Source organism: Cyprinus carpio, chromosome B15 (genome assembly GCF_018340385.1).
Source record: "Cyprinus carpio isolate SPL01 chromosome B15, ASM1834038v1, whole genome shotgun sequence".
In the NCBI taxonomy this organism is placed as follows: Eukaryota; Metazoa; Chordata; class Actinopteri; order Cypriniformes; family Cyprinidae; genus Cyprinus; species Cyprinus carpio.
This window is the reverse complement of record NC_056611.1, coordinates 28,921,067-28,932,334: the sequence shown is the minus strand read 5'-3', so window position 1 is coordinate 28,932,334 and position 11,268 is coordinate 28,921,067. Positions and strand designations below refer to the sequence as shown.

Genomic DNA, 11,268 nt, shown 5'->3' with positions numbered 1-11,268 from the left:
TCAACGTGCATCGCATTAGTCCAAGGATGAAGTGGCTGTTCAAAGCTGTAGTAAAGGTGAAGTCAAAGCAGACCATGATCATCCCTGCAAATGCCACATTTACTAAGAAGTGCTTATATTGGCCAGTGACCACAAGAGTCAAACTCTTCTGTGGCTTGCTGCATTGTAGCGGTGGTTTTTATTCCCTTTAAGTAAATTGACTTAGAGAGAGATTAATGCATATGGACTGAGAGCTTATCTGATGGGGCTTCATTAAAAGGTTCAAAGCATGCCAAACAATTGCTTACCGAGTCCAACAAGAGATCGGAGGGATTATCATGGTATTTGACACTGACCTCATAAAAAACTGGGAATGATTCACTCTTGTCAGTTATACGTAATATGTAGTTAATTTGCATTACTGAGTACTTCATTGTCAATACAGCATTATCATAAGACTGCTTTCAACTCAAAGTTTTCTTTTTTGCTAGCAAATAAATCAGATCACTACTTTGAAATGTTCTGGTGAAAAAAAAAATCTATTAAGAAAGCAGGAAGCATTTAAAAAAACCTTTAAATGTTGACTTTATCTTATTCTGTCAAACCCCCAGCACTTACGTGTTCTTCAGCAAGACACTAAATCCTGAGTGACTGACTGACCCTTTCATCATCTGCCTCCGCAAATGTCAAATGTCATTTTCTCCCTTCACAAACTGACAGTAAATGGCAAAAATGAAGAGCTCTGACTTGACAAGGACCCACCTTAAATTACAACAGAAATACTTAATTGTTGTTCCAGAATAGCAGTAATCGTGTGATGGACCATTAAGGTCAACAAACGTACCTTTTGAAAAGGCTTTTAATGAAAAGTGGGAGGCTTACTGTGTACAAATCTGACACAAATATAAAAAGCATTTATAACGTCATCCAAATGTCAAATTAACTGCACTTTTGGGTCAAGTTGTGATGGACGAGACATTATGTCTTATTTTATGCAGCCTTTTTTTTTCCAGTAAAAGCAGATGATACAGAGCTGAAAATGTTTTTCTACAGCCATTTCACTTTCTTTTTGCAGGCAGACAGAAAGGTTGCTAAAATCTGTCTTTATATTATGATATATATTGCAACAGCTATACCCTTCTTAAAGTTTTGTATTCTTAATAATTGCAGGACAGTATTGTTTTCGCTCCATATGAAGTATCTAAGAGCGCCCAATCAGCTGTTGTATAAAATGTGCTACATCATCACAGATATGTTTAGTGATTTAAATTAATGGTGTCAGTTTTGCTGACTCCGCCAATGCACATGCTTTGTCATTATGGCAAAATAATAGCACTTATTGCAGCTACAATGAAGGCTCTGTCCGAGCACAATCATTACAACCATTTGTTTCCTCAACACAGTTAACGGCACAAGCAGACAGTATATTCATTCATTATGGCATAACAACTATTACTTGTGAATGTGGATGCATTTCATTAACTTCAGCACATATCTCATCACAATAGCACCACTGCTAAGCATAGTTGAGTGGACCTAAGAAAGCTGAATAGATGGCTTGAATTAATTTGAACAAATTATCCAGGGCTGAAAGTGACAAATACACCGTAGACTCTCTAACCCACAACTTTTGTAGCCAAATCTGACTGTTTTCTGGATTTTGGACTTGTTAGAAAAAATTTTAACTAAAACAAACAACAACAAAAAAGTTGTAATTAAAAATAAAGCTGATATAAAATACAAATATTGCATGGAAAACGTAACTGAAAAAACAAAACAAAATAAAAATTACTGTATACATATGTTTTAGTTGAAGTAGTAAAATTGCTATAACTGTAACTGAAATAAAAATATAAAGCTATATAAAAAATTACATTTACATTAAAATTAAAACTAAATATAGATCAAATACAAAATAAGTCAAAACATGAATAAATACTATATATATATATATATATATATATATATATATATATATATATATATATATATATATATATATATATATATATATATATATATATATATATATATATAAAATCTATAAACTATACCTTGTTTTTTCCCTTTGACAAGCCTGGTCTACTTCACTCTACTGAGTGCTTCTGATTCTGCAATAAAGGATGTGGATGTTATTTAAGGTCCTTGTGGTGGGCGTTCTCTGTCTGCTCGGCTTCCCACACAGAAGGTAATCCTACCAGAGCAGATCTTTTTTTGGTTCTCTTGCGACAGATGGCTCGAGAACTTAATTGATTTGATAAACTCTGAGCAAGTTGTTGTTTCTTTCTAATGCTGTGACAACTGATTACTTGAAGAAACTCATTAACAGTCCTCTAAAAATCAAGTCAGCCCCCTAGAGAATTAATAATTGCTGTGTTTTCTGCACCACCATTCTGTGGCAGTGCTCCTGTGAATAGGAAAAAAAAGCCTGTTTACAACAAAGTAATGCTAAACGCTGCAAAAACTAACATATAGCATGACTAGTATGTTCAAATCATGAACAAATCTATATTACGAACTGATTATTTTATTGAATCACACAACAACAATAAAAAGATTGGTTTGAATCAGTGTGAGGAATTCATGTCCGACTCAAAGCATAAATGGTTTTGTGACAAGAAGGCATCTAAATTGCAAGATTTAGTAATTACAAAAAAATCTAAACAAATACCAAAGTTATTAAATATTTTGAAACATTTCCATTTAGGAACACGAGTAAGCATATATAATTCAAACCATCAGGTTTAAATGTTTGCATTTGTGAAGGTTGAAACCTTGAAATAAAATTAATTTCTCCTAAATTCCCACAAAATGAACCCACAGTCCTACAGTACAGCTTTGATGTTATCACAGCACCTCTTCAAGTGTTGGGAGCACCTCAAATTTCAAGTAAGAATCGGGATCCAGCTCAGGGTCATCCAGACCAATACTGAGGAATTTCTCCACCACCTCAACACACCTGAATCAGAAAATATATTTTATGTAATAGGAGGAGAGAATTTGAGAAAACAAAATTTGCTGTTCAGACCATCCCATACCTGCTGTACTGTTCATCTGAAGATGGGCTGTTCATCTTTCTGTTGGCTCTTCCTGTTCTGTATAACTCTGACACCTGCATAGATGATATTTAGGAGATTAAATCCTATAATGTCAAAAAGAGACTAAACAGCACGCACACATTTAACGCTGATAACGGTGATAGATCGCTATTCAAAGTTAGACTTTGAAATTGAAAACTCATGCAGATATGCACAACTTTTATTTAATAGAGATGCAGGACGTTACATAAACATGGTAACACCCAGGAAGAGTACACAGTTAATGATACATTTTCATTTAAAAAGCAAAAAAGAAATATATATCAATGAGTTTCACAATATTCCTGCGGGAACAATCAGAGGATGTTTGCATAAACAAGAAAAAACATTTTAAAAACACTGAAAGAAAAAACTGGTCATGTTCCCAGAGAACAATTTCTAGGACATCTGCATAACAAAGTAAAAAAACAAACATTCTGAAAGTTCATAGATGACAGGAACAAACCAAATATATGTAAAAACCTTTAAAATATACTGTTGATAGGAATAAAAGTTTGGTTTATGTAAATGCTACTGAAGTGCAGATTTCTGGCTCAGCACATGAGAAAAACACATTTTTGAGGAGACAGCCTTTGAAGATAAGTATTTTAGATTAAATCTGCAAATAAATAAAGTGTAATAAAATAAACATTTGAAAGTCTATTTTGTATGTTTCTTTCCGCTAGTCTATAAAAACATGTTATGAAAAGCCAAATAGCCCAAAATCTCAAAATTGATCAGTGCATGAAAAAACAATGTTTTTGCCTGTTTCTTGCCCTAACATTCACCAAGAAAAAGCAAGTTTTCGGAAAGGGAATGTTAGATAAATTTTCTTATAAAAGATAACAAGTAGGAATATCCCACATCTGAATTCAATATTTTAAAAAAATGACTGTATCATACCTCCACTCCTCTCTTGACCAGGTCATCGGAAATGCCGGCCAGAGTGGCGATATTTGCCGCACAACTTGACTGGCAGATGCCGTTTTTCACTTGGTACAAAAACACCAGCTCTTCTCCCTCTATTGCTGTCTCTAGAGTCTGCAAACGAAACCAAAACTGCGTAAGTTGTTTTTTATTTGTCTTGAAATCAAATGTCTTTTCTGGTCATAGCATGTTTCTGTGGCACCAGTAAATCCAGCAGTGGAGAATTAGAGATCAATCCCAGCTGTATGAGGCTGTGGAAGCATGTCGACATAAGTAAGTGAGGACACTGTGGCCCACGACGCATCCAGTTATTGAGACTTGCAGTCAGGAGAGCCAATCCATCCACCTGCATCATAAACACACACAATATAAGTTGAAATGCTTTTCAATTCTTGCTTTTCTATCAAGTCCTGTTTGCTCCTCCTGGTTCTTTAACACTTACAGTATTGGTTCCTTTACCAAACTCATCCACTAGAACAAGAGAATCCCCAGTGCTGTGGTTCAAGGAACCTGTCATCTAGACAGGAATCGTAATTATTAGAAACCAGCTGAAGGATAGTTTTGCAATTCGCTATGTAAATATTTCAATGACTCATCAGTGGCAGTTTTGAATGGCTGCCTTGCAAACACAGTTATCAAAACTGACACTCCAGACATGAAAAAAAAAAAAGTATACAGGGCCTTTGTGTGTTCAGGGAGGCATGATGGTCTCACCTGGTTCAAGTCTAACATGAAGGTGCTCAGACCCACTGATACAGACTCTCAGCTATGTATGCGGCTAAAGATACCATCCACCAGCCCAATCTCTGCCTCTTTAGCAGGAACATCTGAGCCAATCAGCGCCATGAACACAATCAGTCCCACCTTTAGAGACCAAACAAGATGTTACGAAAATGATGAAATGCCGACATTTAGGATTATTACCAAACAAGAGTCATGGAAGCCTGACTTTAGTAAAATCAAGTAAAGTCAGTTCACTCAATGGTCATATTTGTAACGCCTCCGAGCAGCTATTTCTGGCACGAAAGACTCATTTCTATCTATCTAAATGGGAAATATCAAAATGTCAAAAACTGCTTGCCAAACTCACATTTAAATAACATTTCAATTCAGCAATAAAAACCTGCCATGTACTGACCCATATATGTTGTTTCTTATCTTTATACCTTACTTCATGTAAGATGTGCATGTACAGTTGAAAGCATGCATCTCAGAACACTGATTGTTTCTATGGGAACTGGAGCTTCTAATGAAGGGACTTATTCCACTATATTTCACTGAATTACTTCAGTGTACAGTTTTATGTGAAGGTCTGTGATGTTTGAGGTCTGTAATGTTTGTTGCTGTGTTTGCCTGTTTTAGATAGATGCTCTTGCCGGAGGAATTTGGTCCTGTAATAACTTTCACTTTGCCTTCAGTTTCAGAGCTGATGTAGGTGTTTGACACAAATACTGGAGTACACAGCTCCAGCAAAGGATGGCTGAAAGAGAAAGAGAGATAAATATATGAAGAGAAGAATAGAGAACTCAGAAAATGAATCTCATTAGAAGAGATGATTTGTACCGTGACTCAATCAGGGCCAGTCTGTGGTTTGATGTCAGGGTTGGAGAGCAGTAGCCGTGATCCAGAGAAGCCTGAGCCAAAGCAATGAGACAGTCCAGCTCTGCACACAGAGACATGACCTTATACAAACAGTGGCTCCGCTGAAGCACTGAGGCCTGAAGCATGATTACATACAGTTTTAAAAGACATTGTAAATGTTTTGTGCAATTAATTCATTAATCAACTGAAGAAAGGAAGAAAAGACCCAAGGTGTCACAATGCAGGTCTCCGAGCATGCTGTCCAGCTCTTTGGTTCGAGCGCTGCGGTAATGCAGTTGATCCTTTGACAGGAACTGAAACAATCCACAAATTAAATGCAAAAATCAGCTCTTATCAACCCCTCAAACATTAATGAGCCTAAGACAAAGGTGCCTCAGATATGTACTCCATGTGTGCAAATAAAATTTCTGTGATTAATATTAGTTTTCATACTTTTCAATTAAGATTTTCTATTGAAAGGAAGCACTTTGATCTATATGCAATAATGTAGGTAAGATTTTCTAACTATAATCTTAATCAGTAATGAGTTGACAAGAATCAAATAAAAGCAAAACTAAGACTTAAATTATCTACGAAACAAAGTCTGTACAATAAGCGGTTTCCAGTTTAAAACAAACCCTAACAAGAATATTTTATAAAACAAACATACACTATGCTGCCTTGAAAAAATTGTGTTAAAAAGTACTACCATACTCACCATGAAATCAAGACCCTCAATCTCAAAGCTCTGTTTATCCAGCATTGTGGGTAATCTTGGCACCGACAGTAAAAATCCAATCTGTCATCCAAAACAGAATGAAATACCAGGATGTCATCATGTATATCAGTTAAATAAATGTAAGCACTAGCTATTAAAATGTATACAGGCATCTGAATTTATGTTCTACAATTTTTGCCTTGAAATGCATACCTTATGCAGCTCATTATCAATTAGCAACTCTAAAACCTAATAATTTTGTTATTTCAAATATATCTTTTAAGGTGAAAACCTTTAATAGGCTGATTGTACCCTTTCAAAATTTCAGTGTGTTTGAGTGGCTGAAAATGTCTACAGATGGCTCAACCAATGGTATGAGTTTAGTGAAGGGCTTCCTATTTGCATAATCAGTGGAGCAAGAGGATTTTAGAAGTGTTTAGGAAATCTATCTGGAAACAATCAGCATGTTTGGAATTCTGTTTGGTGGCACAGAAATGTCACAATTAATTGAAATCCTGTGAATAACTGCAAGCTATTTCTCTATTAAATAAAGCAGCACTGCTTGCTGCTTTTGTTAACCCATACGCCACAGTCGTTACAGCTGCTTGTCATTTAGCCACAATGCAGTGCACTAATTACAGAAACAGTCATCCTAGAGCGAGCTGGTGTCAAGTGGCCTGCTCAGGGGCACAATGGCCACCTCAATGACTCTTAATTTATTGGGTCGCTCCAACAAGGAACTGAACCCACAACCTTTATGTTAACAGCTCTGTGTCAACAATTAGGTTACACATCACACTTTAATGAATGGAGGGCAGCATTAATCACGTCCTGACCAGAGGGATGTAGATGATGCTGCAGGTGGAGAAGCGAGGGTCAAGTTTTTCCAGCTCAGCACGAGCCACGTCCGTCAGAAAATCTGGGAGACCCATCATCCTTCTTTTCTCTGTAAAGAAGAGAATAAACCAAAAATGTATATAATAAAAATGAAGAGACAACAAATTTCTAACTATCCAACTATTTTTAATGTAAGAGTGGGTGTGGTAATTTTCATCTTTAATGTACGAGATTTCTTTTCAAATCACTATTTGTTTTCATTATATTATTATAGCAATCATGAACGCACTGATTTGAAACATAAATAGCTTTTGCCATTTATTGCACTTTATTATTCTTCTAGTTATTTACCTATAGTGGCAATATTAATCTGAAGTCTTGTACATTTACAGAAAATAACTTGAAAAATAAGGTGGATAAACAATAGTTTCATTTTCCTAGTTATCTGCGAATATTGTATCAGCCACCGATATACTGTGGACTTTTAGTTATAATTGCATCAGAACTGAAGAAATCAATGGAAAACCACTCACTCTCGTCAATAACAGGATCGACATTCGGCCTGACAGTGAATCGGTTCTCAGCTACACTTCCTTCAAAGTCTACCTGCAAAGGAGAATAACAGACCCATAGCAATTACATTAATTCAGCAATAATTTAACAACAGAAAACAAAATAGTATTCAGACTCACCACTTTACTGATGTATGTAGCAATGTAGAAAAGATCATCAGTGAAGTTTTGACTGATTTCACTGAAGAGTTGGATGGACTGTGGCATGGCGCGAATGGTGTCCCTAATGCACAATGCATTGTACACCGTCTGATAAAAAAGAAACACGATGAATGAAATATAAAAAAAAAAAAACAAGCCAAGGTAGGCAATAATAAATTAACTGAGTGCTGTACCTTATATAGACTTTGCCAGACGACAACCTTCGGGTTAGCGAGAGACATTTTATGCAGCAGCGTCTGTATGAAAGACAAGCTAAGTGTCACTTTATTTGTGTGGCTTTTGTTGTTTCGTATTTTTGCTCTGATTAAATAATGTTGAGCTTTAGACAAAATGCTGAAAACTGTACCGAGATGTTCTTGATGTTCCGCAGGGAACTCTGCAAAGTGTTAAGATCAGCAAAGTTACGAGGGGATGTGAAGAAACGGATCACTTCCTGGCGCTTCTTCAGAATGTTCAGATCTCGAGTAGGTCTGTGGAACCACTGCCTAAAACAAATGAGAAAAAGGAAGTCTATGTGAGGGCTTAAACTCCTTTTAAATGTGCTGAATTATCTGTTAGAAAATCAAGATTTTACCTTAAAAGCAGAGAGCCAAACTTGCTCCGACAGCGATTCAGAACACCTGCAAAAATCACAGTGTGGGTATTTACTCTATTCACTTTTACAGCATAAAAAAAAAATCAGCTTAAGCATTATTCAGGATTTCTTCTCATTTTGAATGGAGGGTTTGGAAATGATATGAGTAAATGATGGCAGATTTTCTTTTTTGGGGTGAGCTATTCCTTTAAATATTCCTATTCCTTTCCATAAAACAATGACCATTCTCAACTTTTCTGACTACACACTAAAACGGGATTTCCGTGTTTTAGAGGCCAGAAGAAAATATTCATGTATAATTTAGCATATTTAGAACATATATTTACTGATTTAAACTTTGAAAACTAATATTATAAATATGTGCAAAATATTATTTAGAAAATATAAGGTTTCTATTATTTCATTTCTTCTATTCACTATAGAACTGTTCTTTTAGATTTAAATTTTTTTTATATATATATTTTATTGTAATACAATTTTATTATTCATGTATTGATTTTAAACATATTTTTTATTATTTATTTGTTTTTACATTTTTACACCATTTTTCGCTAAACTTTTTAATGGATCCCCTAGTGGACAACAATTTCAAAACCCTTAAACAAAAAAGAACAATTTGATTAACTTTAAATGGTGCACAGAATAATGTATTTTACCATAAAGACTCAATCCTTCTTTCTCTCCTAACTGGAGCTTAAAAATGGAAGGATGCAGCTCAGATTTAAAGATCTGGAGTGCACTGAGGAAAGAGTGCAAACAAGTTTTAACAGCTCCAAAAAGTTGAATTTATAGAAAAAGGAACAAAGGATGGGTCCTGTTCATATGACCAACCTATATGTGTCTTTGTCGATGTACACAACATCTTTCCTGCAAAATAATGAACAAATAAATCAGTTTTATTCTCACAAAAAAAAGAGTGACTGACACACAAATGTCTTACAGTGTGTAAGCCAGAAACTGTAATATGGGGACGCCCATACTGCTGTCTTCCATGTCTAAGCCAACTGTCCTCCTCTCCAGACACTTCAACAGCCCTCCTACTGACCTCATCTACAGCAGAGAAGATCGTCATGATATACCCATTTATTCATCCAGCATAAAACTTCTGATGTCTCACCATCAGCACCGAGTCTAATGGGATACAGGAGGAGAGATACGGGATTTTCTCGCTCTCTGTGATGGTGGGAGGAAGAGATGGGATGTGTGCTGAGAGGAGACGCTGTTTGCTGATCTCCAGACCTGCAAAAGATGGATAGAGGATCAATTACCGTGACTGTTTTTCACTAAGCTGGTAAAACGCTGCAAAATGTAATGCACACATATGCAGTATTTGATAATACCTCTATTTCTTATTATAAGTATAAATGTTACACAGGTCTAAGCTTTTTTGCCATTTTTGGCATCCCCATCCACTTTCAATGTATGAGGAAAAGTGCAGTATGAACATCCTACGAAATTTCTCTTTTTGTGTTTCACAAGATAACGTTTTCCTCTGAATTGTGATACAGAATTAAATAAAGCTATGTGTAAATACTTACCAAAGTTTGCATTTGGAAACATGACTATTTCAGGCTTATATTCAGGATTTAATTCTGAAATTGAAGCAAAATTAGACACTGGTTTTATATAAACTCAAAAATAACAATTGAGCAAGAGATCATCTGTGCTGATCACCTAAAATATTGATTTAAAATTGGAGAGTTTACCAAGCTTTTCGATAAACTCGAGCAAGCTCTGCTCTTGTTTCGCACTTGTTATGAAGAAGTTCGGACTCAGCTCCTGTATGACTGAAACAGAAAATTCATCATGGGGTAAACAAAGTAACATAATGGCCATCAAAGCATCTCCAATCAATGTTTCCATCATCTTGGCTTGACATGCAAGTCAAGTATTCTGGCAGAGACAGCCAACAGACACTGTGCAAGCAAAACATATATGAACAAACGAGCAGCGGGAGAGACACTGCTCTATGCAAATGCTCATATATATATATATATATATATATATATATATATATAAAAGACCAACAGAAAGAGAGAATTGATCTACATTACAGCTAATAAACTACCTCTATCCAGCAGGTGGAGGTCACTGTTGTCCATGGTGTCCGGCATATAATGCAGCGTATAATCGCAACTGTCATAATAACTTAGTCCAATTTGTCCTTGTTGCACAAATACACTCAGAAAAATCTAAAATTAAACACAAAAGTGCACACCACTGTGTTACTAACGCAATAAGTACTTTATAACTCAGATATTACTAAACAATAACAATAATTTAACGTTACCTCACGGTTTCCCTCATCTTCTTCAACTTCATTTATACTCAAAGCTCTAACGGTACTTTCTGGTTCTTGTAAATTAGTGGCTTCAGACATATTTCACTGTGCAAAAACATTGTACAAGCAATTTATTATAGTTGAGGAAAGCGTCTTTCTTCTTTTTCCTAATGTTCTCATTAACCCTGAGGAAAATACAAGGTGAATAAACAGGTTAGGCGTGAGCCATTAAGTTAACGTTTAACGTTACCTGAGGTTTCTGAAGTTGACGTCGAGTAACGTTAACTAACAAAAGCAAAGAAAGGCGCAACGAGAAAAATCAGACACGTGATTAATCGTATGAACTCGAAAAGAATGATATTACCTGTGCTGAACACCTGTTGCTGTTTATGTGTTCTTCTGTAAACAAAGTGCCTCCTCGAGCCAACGTCGCGCGAAACCAAGCGTCACAGAAAGCACGCGCAGGACCAAAGATTTTTTTTTATTATTATTATGTTTATAACTTACATAATAATAATACAAATGTATTCAAATAAATT

At 35.6% G+C, this 11,268-nt stretch overlaps 1 pseudogene; it reads right to left on the bottom strand.

Annotated features, from left to right (window-relative positions):
• Positions 1-2,039: 2,039 nt before the first annotated feature.
• LOC109092843 lies at positions 2,040-11,167 on the bottom strand (annotated as a pseudogene).
• Between the last annotated feature and the right edge of the window lie 101 nt (positions 11,168-11,268).